The 14,969-nt window shown below is 31.2% G+C and overlaps 1 protein-coding gene across 1 annotated transcript in view; it reads left to right on the forward strand.

Moving 5' to 3' along the window:
* The first annotated feature begins 4,184 nt into the window (after positions 1–4,184).
* Positions 4,185–14,969, forward strand: part of LOC107444215 (ras association domain-containing protein 8) — a 376,108-nt gene continuing 365,323 nt past the window's right edge. Inside the window, exon 1 of the mRNA XM_071183996.1 lies at positions 4,185–4,196. The gene's annotated coding sequence lies outside the window, so the exon portion shown is untranslated. The remainder of the gene's footprint in view (positions 4,197–14,969) is intronic.

The following is a 14,969-nucleotide window of genomic DNA, read 5'->3' on the forward strand; positions in this document are numbered from 1 at the left end:
AGCATGCCTTCGAATCACCCTCAGAGACTTCTACCATATCATCGCTAATAGCTTATTGTGCAGTTGCACTGCAATATAAATAAAATACCTTTCAGTAAAGTACCTAACCTAAATGGTGATGGCTTGATGAATATTTATTTTGATTAGAAAATTTTAAAATCGTGTAATAAGAGAGCATAGAGAAAATAAGATTTACAGTTTAATAATTAAACGTATTAATAAAAAGAAAGAAAAAAAAGAAGAAAAGCCAATGGTGCAGTACCGATACTTTTCGACTTCTGGGAGTACTGAAAGGATTATTTCACTGTAACTGGTTGATACTTTTTAACTACTTAGGAACGAAATTTTTGGGATGCACTGTTTGTAACAAATTACATATAGAATAGCCAGTTGTTTCAATTTATAGAGATAAATTATTGTTTTAACTTTATTTTTCAAACGAGTATTTTCAGTGAAGAGTTGTAGAACAAATTGGGAATATCCTGGTTGGTAAGAAGTTGGGCTCGTGTTCGTAAATTCGAATCCCACCTGCCCGAAAAATCCCCGTACATTAAATAATGACTGGTTCACGTTAAGTCTGTCGAGGTCACAACGTCCTCCAAGTTCCTACAACAAATCAATACCTCTCGGGGTACTGAATTGAAGATTCAGGTTCAGGTCAAAATTACGATCGGTGCATGAATGAATGAATGAATGGAATATGATTGGGTCCTCCCTGTAAAACGGGCTGCTAAGTATGTGTCTATGGTCGCATTCTTGGCCATAGATGGCGCCACTAAAATAACATGAAACTCACACTCTCTCTCTTAAAAATTCGCTTGATTTCAAGCAGGCTTATTGTTATTGGCAAGTGGCACAAGTAACATTAATAAAACGAATTTGAACGAAAAAAGCATCAATATATACTTTTTGCTGAGACTATTTATATTGCAATATTTTTAGTTTTATTTTCAATTACCAATTACTGTTTCGGCACAATTCGTCTTTGTTCGACAACGATACTTGTATACTTGATCGCTGTGGGAAAAGGGCTGACTACGTTTCTTTATTTGTCTGCCACTTAATTTTCTATTTTTTTAAAAGTGTTAGTTTAAGGTGGTCACAATGTGCGTTAAATTTTGTTTAAATATTAAAAAATATAACTTAATTTAATATTGATATCAATGTGTAGATTTTTATTAAGACTTAAGTTTATTTCTAAAACTAAATGCATTAATAATTTAATCTTGTTTAAAAACGTTTATATGTTATAAAATATTTACTTAAAAAAATATAAGTAAAATAAAATTATCGCTATTTTTTATTTTCCGGTATCGTTATAAAGAAATATACTAGTAAGTGCAGAAATGCCTTCCATTGGTGCTTGTCAAAATAAAAAGAAGAAAAAACTAAAATTTATGATAGATAAGCTACGTTGCTTTAGTAGTTAATTGCACTGAATATTTTAGTTGTATACTGTAGCAACACAAGCAAAAAATTTAAAAATAAAACATCATATTACTCCACAAAATGTACAGTGTACAAAGTAACAAATAACTAAACAGCCTGATAACTTTTTATGTAGCTTATAGGTCAAGATTTTCACATAAAAAATTCAATCCTAATGGTATGAAAGTCTAAACTTTGTGTCTATTATACTAATTAAATTGTGTTTTAAGTTATGAAATATGTAACAGTAGACTATTAATACTTTATTTACGTCACACGAGAGCTGCACAGAGTTAGCGCAACACCTCCTAGAATAAGGAAGGCCTCAGCACGGATCAATTTAGTAGTCCGATGTGACGAAGCTAACTGCGCAGTTGATGAAAAATAAGAAAGATGTCATTACGTTCGGGATACTCAGCTGCGCAGTGGTTGAAAATACGAAATATGTCATTACGTTCGGTCATAACGTAGGATATTTATGGTAACCCGTGTAGAGGCCTACTCTTTTCTAGGAGGTGTTGGTTAGCGACGGTTTGAGAGACATTCCCGAGAAACATTCGAAGACATGGCACCGCAACTTTGATCCTCTGAAGGGAGGGCTGCTCACCCGCTTGGGTAGCCCAATGAAGTTGAGAACTTTACGGTCGAAACGTTTAACGAGTACGGATAACGCACACCCTAGGTCGCTTCCCAAGCCGATAAAAGTGATCATCCACCTACTCACTGTCTGTAGCCAATGATACTCATAGCCCGATTCACTTCATTGGAAGGCAAACGCTCTATCCTCTGAGCCATCACGCTTGCACAATTGGCTATTTTCGATGGTTTGGGAAACATTCCCGAGGACGATCCGAGGACATACCATCACAATTTTGATGCTTAGAACGAGGGATGCTCACCCACCTTTGCATACCAACGAAGTAGAGCACTTCACGGTCGAAACGTTTAACGAGAACTGATACGGAGCACCCTAGGGTTGCTTCGCAGGCTGATCAAAGTGGTCATCCTCCCGCTCAATCATGCTTAACTTCGATGATCTACTAGGTAATTAACGTCGTACTAGAGCTTCACAATGGGCTATAGTTATCTAAGGGGAGCCGTGCTTTACGGTCAGTCCACCGTGGGACTTTACGACATAAATAAGACACCAAAAACATTATAAGTTTAAGTAGTGGGCTGCGCCCCCTGCTCGCTAACGCTCACCAACCCCCGAAAATTGCTACGCAATCTTATATGGTTTGCGTCGCAAACCAAACTCGCTTCGCTCGCTACTAACTTAGGTACATTGCAAATGCACAAAATTCTAAAAATTCAAAGCAATCATTCAAATCCACATAACAATTTTTTTTTAAAAATTACATCTTTTTAGTAAATACTAAGTCATTAAAATAAATTTGAATTCAAATAAATGACATGTAATTCGTTAAACCTATTAGAAATGTGCTATAGTTGTTTTGCGATAGCTTGCGGGGTGTATAAATAAAATCAAACTTGGACAACGTGGACTGTAATCAATTTATTTTGCGGGTGCGCTGGTAGAGCTGCGGAGATGCAAAAACCGAGCGTGTATGCTCTTTGGTTGTTTTACATTAACTGACTCTTGGCTGAGAACAATACGCAATGAAATCCAACAAGGAAGTAACTTTTTTCTAATTAATGTAGGTGGCGCTATTATTACTACATTCATACCGGCTTCAACTAGTATAAAATCTTAAGATAAAATTTCTAAAACTGATATCTCTTTGAAAAGGTTATAATTTTGGTTATAATTAAGTCTATTAAAAATTGAAATAAGTGAATTGCAATAGAAAAACCTGCATAAACAAATAAATTCTAGTAAAACAAAAAATTCGTGATATAAATCAAAATTCGTCAAATAAGTTCGTAATATATAAATTCGTGAAAAAAAGCGCTTTCGACAAAATACTAAAATAGAGATCTATCGACAAAGACTACTCACTTCTGCCTAGCTTATGCTCTCTCTGGTTATTTCAGTTTCCGTTTTTAAAAGCGCTATATGTTGAGCCATCTCAGCTAGATTTGGCATGTGACATTTTTAGCGGCAGTCATTGGTCGATTTTCTAGCGTTGCCATTCGGGAGAGTTGTACTGAGGCTTTTTTTGTCGCCGTGTAAGAGAAATATGGATATAGATATTTTAGCTAGTTTAAGATGATTCTTATTGCCAATTTAACTTTTCGCTAGTTTCGCGATATTTACAAAACTATTTATGTGATTGAAACAACTTTTCTAAACAATTATGAAATTCGTTTTCTCAAGTATTATTTTCATACATTTTATAAATTTTAAGATATCATTTACACATGCATGCATAATTTTAAAATATGCTGTAAAACCAGAAAAACCAAAATTTGAACGAGAACAACTCATTGTATTATCAGCAATAACATTTCAAAAAAGTTGGACTTTAAATTTCTACTTTCAGGAAACTATTAAACTATTCGGAAATTATACAATTAGAAAACTATTGATTCCGTTTGAATTATGGAATTTGTTATTTAAAATTACATTTAAAATAATAATAAAAAAAATTTATATCTTACAATGCAAAAACTTTTCGACCGCTATTAAATTGAATTATAATTATTATTTAAAAAATGTTTTTCCATGAAATTATTTATTGATAAACGATTTTACAATTGAGTAATTGCATTTTAAGAAGACGATCACGGATACCCACACACGTGACCTATGACGTCACTGCCAGCTGATCGTTTACAAGCAAAATGGCGAATTAAAGTTGAGCAAAGTTTCTGTTCAAGTTAGAATGCTAACTAACTTGAAAGTATTTAAATGAAGAGCCGTATCGCGCATCGAAATCGCTGAAATTCTTTCTCGTCTACTTCTTTTACTTAAATTAGATTTATTATTTGTTCATATATTTAATTGTAACTGTGATATATTTTTGATTTGTGTACCTGGCTACTTCGTTACATAATTAGTTTTTTTAATATTTTACATGATTAATTAAATGTATAGTGAAAGAAGTGAAATATTTGTGAAAGAATTATTATGAAAGAGTATAGAATGTGTCACTTAAAAGAATCGATACTTGATAGGCTTCGTGAACTCGAAATAGAATAGAAAGAACATTTACTAATGTAAACAAATGCCACGTTTCAGTGACCAATCAGGATCGAGATAACCACACTACGTCACAGGTATCCCATTGTGTGCAACGTTGTTTCTTTTATTTATTTACCTAAATAGTTTCAGAAATTAACGAAATACGCTAAAGGAGGAATCTACATTAACTGGTCTATACTTTCTACCGTTATCCTGACATGTATATTTTGAGACCGTTTACTCAGAGAAAATACGATTTGTCATCTGAATCCGTACCTTAAAATGTTATCCACGTAAATTAAATAGCATATTTAAAATCAATCTGTCAAAATATAACAATCGTATGTTAGTGCGTGAAAATTCAATAACTAGATTAAGATATATTAAACTATTTCGTCTGTTTATATTTTTTTTATTATTAATTTTTATTATTATTTTTTATTGTTATTATTTTTTTTACTATTATTTTTTATTATAATTTTTTATTATTATTTTTTTATTATTATTTTTTATTATAATTTTTTATTATTATTCTTTTATTATTATTTTCTATTACTATTATTTCTTTATTATTATTTAGAGCCTTGTACATGCATCACAATTTTGCGGTCTAGTTTATTAAAATATTGAGTATAACTTATATCAGTTAAGTAATTAAGGATCTAAAACTAAATTGTCACCCATTGTCTAAGTTAGGCACTCGTAACCCTTATTTGAATAAAGTTAAATGATTGGATTCCGTGGAATCAAGAATTTTAAACCATGGAATTTCATTAGAAATGTGAATGATTTTTAATTTGGAATATTTTTGTAACTAATCGTAAAATTGGATTAGAGCGATATTAGCATTTGTAACATTTTAAGCTAAATACTTATTTTCCCTACCATGATATTTAAAAAAATTAATTAAAAACTTTGGTTTTTTAACACGAACATTTTCCTTTATTTTCTTTTAATTCAAAATAAGATCTAGCAAAATGATTAAAATGATCTAAAGAAACAAAATCAACTTTTTAACTCGTCAAGTAAGATTAAAAATTAAAAGTGGCAAGTTTATAATTAAAAAATATATTTTCATTTAAATGCTGTGAACTGGTATGATAATTTCACCCATGAATCTATCATTGGTGCATCGTTATAAGTATTGATACAAACACTATACATAAACTACTTGAAGCTTGAAAATAATCTAAGCTCTGTAAATAATTTAGTTTCTGAGCCTCAAAATATAGTTAACAATCTGAGTTTCAAAAATTAAGAGCAATATGAATAAACTAAATGAAAGAAAGTATATCGTATTACTAAATTTTAGGTAAAAAATTTTAAGCTTCATATTAAATACAAAACATCTTGTATCAGTTTTCAAATTCTTTTTGCTGTATGATTTTTATACTAATTTGGATTTCGTACTTTTTTTAAAGCAATAATAAAAAATAATTTATCAGATTCTAACTTTTCATATAATCAACAGTATAACAAATATTATTTTTGTTAACTTACCTTGAGCAATTGTTTACCATCTGGCTTTATTTAAGAAAGGTGACGTACTTGAACAGATTTGTGTTTGAATAATCCCCAGTCCAAATCCGAAATATTAGAATTTTTTTCAACTATTGAAAAACAATAAACAATCTTTGGGCTTTCTTAAATTGGAATTACACACATTTGCAGGCTTGTGTGCCCAATTTAGGCTTATAAACCTTTGTCAAATAGAAAAATAGATAGCACAATACAGAGACGGACAGCACGACGATTCATCTAAGGTTACAATGGGACCAAATCCGCTACCTCCACGCTTTACATAGCTTTTGGCGCGTGATACTGCTCGGTCAGGGAAGCCCCTACCTCAGGAGTTGTATGTAGATTGTAGAAAAGTGCGACAGGTAGGAAGGTACTTTATTTACGTTGCACTAGAGCTTTTTTAATTGGCTATTGGCGACGGTCAGGGAAACATCCCTGAGGATGATCACTAACGGATATGCCATCGCAATTTTGATCTTCTGCAAAGGAGATGTCTCCCCTGCTTTGGTAGCCCGATGACCTGAGCGCGAAATCGAGCACTTCACGGTAGAACAGTTTAAAGAGGACCAATACCGCTCAACCTCGGTGCCTACGCAGGCTGATCAAAGTGGTCACGCTTCCACTTACTGACCACAGCCAGTGATGCTGGATTTCGGAGTTCTACTGTGAACCGTGTCTTCACGATCATTTCACTGAACAGTTGAAAGTTGCAGTAAAAGGTTAAAAACGCTTTGTGGCTTGGAAGAATTTGTAGGGCGATTGGAGTTTGATCCGGGGATCGAAGGATAAGTTCACGATATCGGTAAATGTTGGATTCAGCAGATATAAGGGTTGGTAAAGTTCTTTGTGACCAGGAGTTAGATGTTGTTGATGATGATCACTGACGGGTCCCTCGGTTTAATTTGTGCTCTGTTTCTCTAACTTGTGCTATCTGTACTGAACAAAGGTTTCTAAGCGTTTTTTTTTGTACTGAGCACTCTAATATGCATGTATTCTTTGGGTTGGGTTTAAAATTACTTAAATTGAGTCAGATGATACAGAAAAGACACAAAAAGGCTGAATCTGTTATCAACCGTCCCGCAGTGGACTGATCGTTAAGACACGGTTCCCAGCAGATCACCGAAGTCAAGCATCACTGGCTACGGTCAGTGTGCGGGTGGGTGACCACTTGGATCAGTCTGCGTAAGGACCGAGGGTGTGTGGTATTGGTCCTCATTAAACTGTGCTACCGTAAAGTGCTCGACTTCACGTGCAGGTCGTCGGGCTACCGAAGCGGAGGCCCCATCCCCTCTGCAGAGGATCAAAATTGTGATGGCATGTCTTCGGATCATCCTCCGGGATGTTTCCCAGACCGTCGCCAATAGCCCATTGTGCAGCTCTAGTGCGACGTAAATTAACAACAACAACAACTGTTATCAACCCTGGGCTCTCTCTGCACCTAGCGATTAAACTTAATGTATAATAGTATGTATTATAGTATGTATTATAGTGATAGGTTGAGTAAAGCATTATTTTTGTGAACAACATGCGTTGATCGTTATTGTTTCAACATATTATGTACCTTCACAAACTCTGTCCTATGATTTAATATCTGATGGTCTTTAAATGTATGTCCGTCCATTAAACTATTCTATGTCTATCTATTATAATGTGTTCCTTAAATATAATTGGATAGACATAGTATTATATGTCTATCTTATTATTATCCTGTCTATTCAATGCCCAATTGGGCTTACTAGAGCCCGGAATAGAAAATGCGATTTCAAACTTTATATCGTTAGTTTTAAAAAAATAATAGACTTACTTCACTAATTTACAAATTAATTATAAATTCAGAGAACTGAAATAAAAATGAAAACTCCTTTAAAATTTTTTTTATTTAATGGTAATGAAATAATATGATAAATAATTTTAAATTATTAGAAAAGACAATTTTGCACAATAATCACACAGGATTTTTTTAAATTACAGTTTTTAAGGGCCTTCGGTAGGGCATATAAATCAATCATGTTAAAACTGACCTTTTCTGACGTACCTTTTCTGAGAAACTACTTACGATGATTTTAATTTTTAAATTTCTTAATTTTTTTGGGATAATTGAGACTATATCAGTTGTATGCTGTGATAATATTTTAACGTTAACTGGAATATTTCCTTGAGTTATGAAAGACTTTTGATGAAACTTTAAAAAAAATTAAAAGCTCTCAGTTCATACATTTTAAATTTTTTTTTGCCAAAGATGTGTATTAATAGTTATCACACTGCAAACATGAATATGCAAATATGTTATGAAAGAAAACTTTAGAAATATCTTGTTTAGATGCTAAGAAAAGGTACACCGTGAAAAATTAAAAACGGACCATTCTAAATAACTTTTGATCCTAATGATCGGATTTTCATGTTCTAGGATTCAATCTTAATGGCTCTAGGGGATGACTTCAAATATACTAATTAATAAGTACAGACGACATTTTAAGATACGGAATCAGACACAAAAACGTTCTTTCTCTTAGTAAGATGTTCTTTTAAAGATGTTCTTGAGATATAGTGAAATGCGCGAAAAGTTAAATTAACATTAAGGGGTCTAAACCTTGGAGCGCTCTCCTGACCAAAGTATTGGGATTATATTTCCCAGATTGCGGCTATTGGGGGTCAGAAATCCAAATCCGTCGAAAAAATGTTGTATGCTTATTCAGAGAAAGTACGTTTTTGTGTCTGATTTCGTAACTTAAAATATTGAGTGCATTTATTATTGGCATATTTGAAGTTACACCCTCAAACTATTAGGTATTCGTTTTTTTTGTCCGTTTTTGTTGAGTCCTCGAACGCGAAAATCCAACCATTAGATCGAAAGTTTTTTCAGGGTGGTCCGTTTCTTATTTTGAGTATTATACATTGAAAATGTCAGTTTTATTATTATTGGTACAGTATGCTTTAAACAAGTATGCTTTTTCTGCCACAAAATTCCATATAATTTACCATATAATTTTAATTTATTAAAACAAATGAGTATGCACAAACAGAACATGACGGGACATGACTAGACATGCTATGCCACGTATCACAGATGAATAAACACAGTATAAGCCATATTTATTACAATTACAATATTCATTAAGTTCTTAGTGCAAACATCAATAAAACACATTGAAAGCGATATTAGAAATATATAAATGCAGTGTAGGTACTACGATTGTAATACTTCATTAAAAGCATTTACTTTTGACGATATTACAGTAAGTTTTTTTTTCTATAAAGAGCTCACTTTTCTTTAAACTGAATTTTGAGATGAAAAAAGACTGAATTTTGAGATGATGTTTCTTTTTTTATTGTAACAAGAAATAACTATTTTAAATTAAAATACTACTATTTTCATAGACTTCTAGATAGTAAGTCCTATCTAGAAATCCTAGAAAGAGTTCTAGAAAGAAAGTAACACCTGGTTAAGTTCTTTTAAAGTTTTTACTTTTTGTCCTTTTAATAAAGAAACCCTTGAAGAATAAATTATTAAGTGGAAATTTATCACCCAATTATGTCATTAGCCAACGTTTAAATTTTAAATTCTCTTCAAAGAATTGTTTTAAAAAATTGACTCAGAATTAAAAATGTATTTAATTTACAATGAAAAATGTGCATTCACAAATATGTATTCACAATGAAAAATGTCTTGACATATCAGTTAAAAAAATAATAATAAAATAAAGCATAGCGAAAAAAATTGGAAAAATACTTAAAAATTTTGTCATTGTTTAAAAGCAACAAAATTGTAGAAATGAAGATAAAAGGTTATTTCTTGTACAATATTTTTAAACACACCTACAAATGAAGAAGAAAAATCGAAAAAACAACCTTTTTTTAAACGAAATTGATCTGAATTTTAAAATAACGATTTAAAGATCAAAATTGAGAAATTATAAATATATTTACATTTCAAACGTTGAGTTTCATAGTTTCGTGTAAAACAAAAATTTAAAAAAAAAATCAATAACTTAAAACTTTACTCAACTTAACTCAAAACTTTTATAAAAATTATTCGTTTTCAGTTTCCTCAATGAAAGAAAGGCAATAACTTTCATTTAACTTTTTATATCTCCAATTTAAAAAATAATATTAAAATATTCATTTTTACTTTTCTTAATAAAATAAAACATGCAATATTCATTGATTTTTATGAAATGTTTTTAAATCATTTGCAGTTAACAACATAACTGAAAATTCCTAATATTAAAATCAAAATAAGAAATCTGCAATTTTACATTTAAAATATATTTAATTTACAACAAGAAATTTTTTTGAAACTTTTTTAATTATTGAACCTTAAAACTTGATTAATTTCAGAAATGATTATTTTACGGCTGTATTCTATCAACCTAATAATTTACCTATCTTCACATAACACAATCATTTATGTTATTAAATAAAACAATTACTTGACAAAAAATTCTCTATTACAGTTTAATTGAGAAATATTTTTTTAGAGAGAAATGAAAATTCATGTTTTATTGTATCCGTATCTTCAATATTTGGAAGGATTGTCAGTCCCAACGTAATGAGTAATTCGAGCTAATCCTTCGCATTTAGTTTTCCTTTTGATACGCTGTTAATATCTTTTATAGCCATCTTGTCAGAAAATGAAATCGGAGAATTACGCACATTGGAGGTCGCAAATTAGTACACAACTGAGCAAGAAATAAAGACTGTGAGAATCTGAGGAATTGCTATTGAAAAAAAATTAGAATTAAACGCATTAAAACCAGTTTGGTTTCCTGATGAAGCTTTAAAGTGTTTCTTATCTCTTCATCAATCAATATGGCTTTGATTTTTAAACACCCACTGTCTGTGTTATGGTTTCGCCTGGATTTAATAATTTGTTGTCATGGCTTCGCCAATATTTAATAACCTGTTGTCTTAGCTTCTACAGGATTTAAAAACTAGCTGTCTTGGCTTCTTTAGGATTTAATATCTTGTTCTCTTTTCCTTTTTTAAATATTAGTTTGCGACCCCCATTTTATTTATTTCTTTACCTCGTTTTAACGTGGCTTCTAGAAATACGTAGCTTTCGTGAAACACCTTGTTTATAAAAATGCTGATATTTTTCCAACCATTAATATAAAATCTACACTTCAATTTTCTAAAATTGCAAACAAAGTCATTTCTGTAACTGCAGAAAATATTACATGGTTCAAATCACGATAAAATCTCAGTAAATCCGTAGATTCCTCAGTAGTTTGTAGTATTCTCATATCTGTGCAAACTGAAGTTCATGTTATGAAAGACTGAAACCAGTGAAAATTACTGGTACAATAGTATTTTGTATTTTTTCAAATTCTGTTACTTTAAAAGGCATATTTCTGCCTCATCACATTTTGTTAACTGCTACAAAAAATATATTCAGATAATCGAAAGTTACTTTAAAAAAAAGTATTTAAACATTTAAACTTCAACAGCTTAAATGTCTAAGGAGCATGCAAAAGGAAATTTCAGCAAATTTGAAAACTAAGTCTTAGAATGTATAGAAACGTCAGGAATTTATATTCTCCATGAAAACAAACATAACTTAAGGTATAGGAATAGTTTCGATAACTTTTTTCTTAAAGTCTTAATATAAAATTTAAGAAAAAATAGTTTGTTTTATGAGTAAAAACTTATAAAACTAGCAAAAAAATATAGTTATTTGATTAATTTTTTTAAATTACCATTTTTATCTGCAAATAAGGAATTTTTTTGCATATACGCTAAACACTGTAAAAAATTCACCCAAACCAAAAAATCCTCGGAGGATTTTGTTAAGAATGCCATCAACTAAGCATTAAACTATTACCTTAAAAGTAAGGGCATATACTACTAATTTAGGGATCAATGTCGTTAAAAAAGCCCCTTTTTAAAAATTTCTGTACTTGTCTTTGCGAAAAAACATGCATAAAAAATTTAACTCAACTTTTTTCTCTTAGTCTTTAGTTCAAAACATGTGTGCTATAATCATAAACACCCTTGAAAAATTCCTGACATTTATTTTAAAAACAACATGAGAATTACAACATAATGAGAATTAAAAACAACATATTATTAGGTGGTGCAAAATGTGAAAAAAAAACCGGTTTTGATATAAACGCATTTAAAAACATAAATTCATTAGTTTATTCACTGTTATCACCTTGCACAAAAACTGTTATGACAGTGAAAATAGTTGAATTATAAACAAAAGTAAAATATTTTTAGAAAGATAAGAGTACAGGGATTCTATAATTATAAGAAACTCAAATTCGAAAATTTTGTCCAAAATTATGTTTTTGCACTAGTCGGATACCTAAACATAAGATTTTTACTAAGATCTTTTTTTTTAATTATTATGCAGTATTGCATCTGTGAAACACATAACATTACACAAAAAACACTTAATTCGGTGCATTATTTGTCAAATATGTTTTACACTCTTTTTTTTTACAGTTTTCAATTACAACAATACTTATTTTAAAAAAACACAAAATTTTCTCCAATTGAAACAGCTATCAATTACTTGACAAAAGTGCGATAAAAGGTTTAATATCGCATTCTCATATACATCACACTCTGTACTTCTGACAAATAACATTCATTTATCTGGTTATTGTTATTATTATTTTAAGTTCAAATCAAACACTTTCAAAGTGCGCATGGTGTGTCCGAAAAATTATGTCACTGGATGTATTGCGAAGCTTCTACGTGTTGTAGAACGCTCAGACAAAGAATATAATAGTAAGGAGAAGATTTCCAGCTCTTGGAATGCGTAACTATCGTAGGGAACAGCTTAGTGCTGTATGCTATACAAAAAAAGCAACTTATAGGGCGAGCAACATATAGCGAAGCACATTTCCAACCAGAGCATAATATAAGATCCAGCGCAAAAGAAGCAAAGTGAGAGGAGGCACGTCACTTGTGAATCGGTTGTGCTTAATTTCTTCACTTGAAATAGAAATAAATAATATTTGAGATGAATGTTCTCGCATATTTTCAAAAGTGTGCCTTTTCTTATTATACCAAATAAGTTGGATTTTTTTTGTTATGAAAGTAAATAATGAAATTTACTTTTCACAAGCATCACTAGATGGCAGCAGCAGTAACTATAGTTAATAGTTCCATAAGGGTTTTAACTCAATGAAATCAAAATATTCGGTTTGCTATACAATAAAATTTTCTATTTTTTTATGACATGGGGTCCCTTTTCCCCTTTTTTCCAAGAAAAAGGTAAAAACTATTTTAATGACTCGGGAATAGCACGAAAAATGAGCTTTGTACATTTTGTTCCTGAAGGTAATAATGAACAACTTTTATTTTCATCATTGTCACTAAATAACAGTAACATTAGGAGAAAACGAGCTCGTTTTAAATTTCAAAATTTTTCCTTTTTGGTCGTGACGAAGTTCGTGCTGGAAAGTTATAATTTACCATAGCCAAAGGAAATGTGACTCGCGTAATAGAATTTATGAACTCAGACAGTTGTTTGAGTGTTTATATAATGGCATAAACATCAAACGTACCAATAAGTCCCAAATGGACATAGCGATCTTTTTCTAACTTTAAAACAGCAACGCACTTTGACACTTCGCATTCTTTGAGAATTACTTCTTTGCCAATTCAAAAGTGCCAACGATTTTCCTGCCATATCATGATTCAAACAAGACTCCTTCTAAACTTCCTTTTGTTTTGCACTTAAAACTTCTACGGAAAAACCTCATTTAGAACAACTAACAAAATTAAGAACGCTTAAGAAAAGGTCTGTCCTCTGAAGGACGGAGGTGAAATTGTGGTAATGCATAAGTAAACTGATCACCACTTTTGCCGATTCCAACGCGTCCGAACAAGCTGGAACACAGTATTAGCTTTGCAATAAATTCAATGTCGTTTTTTTCCAGACGCATCCTATAGAAGTTTACTGCACTAAAAGCAGAATTATTCTAGTATTCCTCAAAAAATATATTCGATAATGTAATTTTTTAATTCGCAATATAAGTAATTAACTGCTAGGAAAGAAAAAAAATACTTCATAATCTAAACGAAAGTTATGTTTTAAACACCAAAAAATGATACTTTTTATCAGGAGGACAACGTAAATAATAAAAGCTTAAAAACAGCTTAGAATAAATTGACCCAATTGCTAACTAAAATGTTGAATGAAATATTTTATAGGGGGTAAAGGGGATCATTTCAGATGAGTTGCCAAGGAGACAGCGAAAATTGCAAATGAGAGCAGAATTTATTTCAATGCATAATACATGTCGTTTTCAATCACCTTAGTTGTTAAAAAGTTTTGGCATCTTCAATTTATGTGTTCACATATGTTCTGACTCTTCGTTCTTAAATTCCGAGCTTAAATTCCTCTAGTACCCTTGCTGCTAACTATAGATTCCCTTTTCTGCAGTTGATTCAGCACTCGATGAACTAATTATGCTCCGTTGCTAGTTAAGAAAGGACCATTACGGTATTGGATTTAAGTAATCATGCATACAGATCCGTTTTATTTCATTATCAAATTATACAAATATGCTTTCAAAACAATATAAAAGCTTTTAAAGGTTAAACACGTCAGACAGAAATTTAATTATTGCTACCTTTTACGGTTTATCATAAAATTATTAAAAAATATTAGAGTTTCGTAGTCTTACTGGAATCCCAGACATGGCGAAATATTTCGATAAATAAGGAGAACATTCATGCTTGAAAAAGAAACAACTACCGTAAACGGGGCGAGTCTACCCATTTTTTCAGTTTGTCAACTTTCAAGTGGTCAAACTTTTGTAAATATTAAAGAAAAAAAGGCTTTTAATAGGTGTTTCGGAATCGCTATTTATCCCTCTTTAAAGCTGTGAAATCGATTTTAGAAAATATTAACAGTTACGCTGTTACTGTATATTTTTATAGAACTGCTGACAAATCTCTCGTATGGGGCGAGTCTACC

Source organism: Parasteatoda tepidariorum, chromosome 8, assembly GCF_043381705.1.
Source record: "Parasteatoda tepidariorum isolate YZ-2023 chromosome 8, CAS_Ptep_4.0, whole genome shotgun sequence".
Classification (NCBI taxonomy): domain Eukaryota; kingdom Metazoa; phylum Arthropoda; class Arachnida; order Araneae; family Theridiidae; genus Parasteatoda; species Parasteatoda tepidariorum.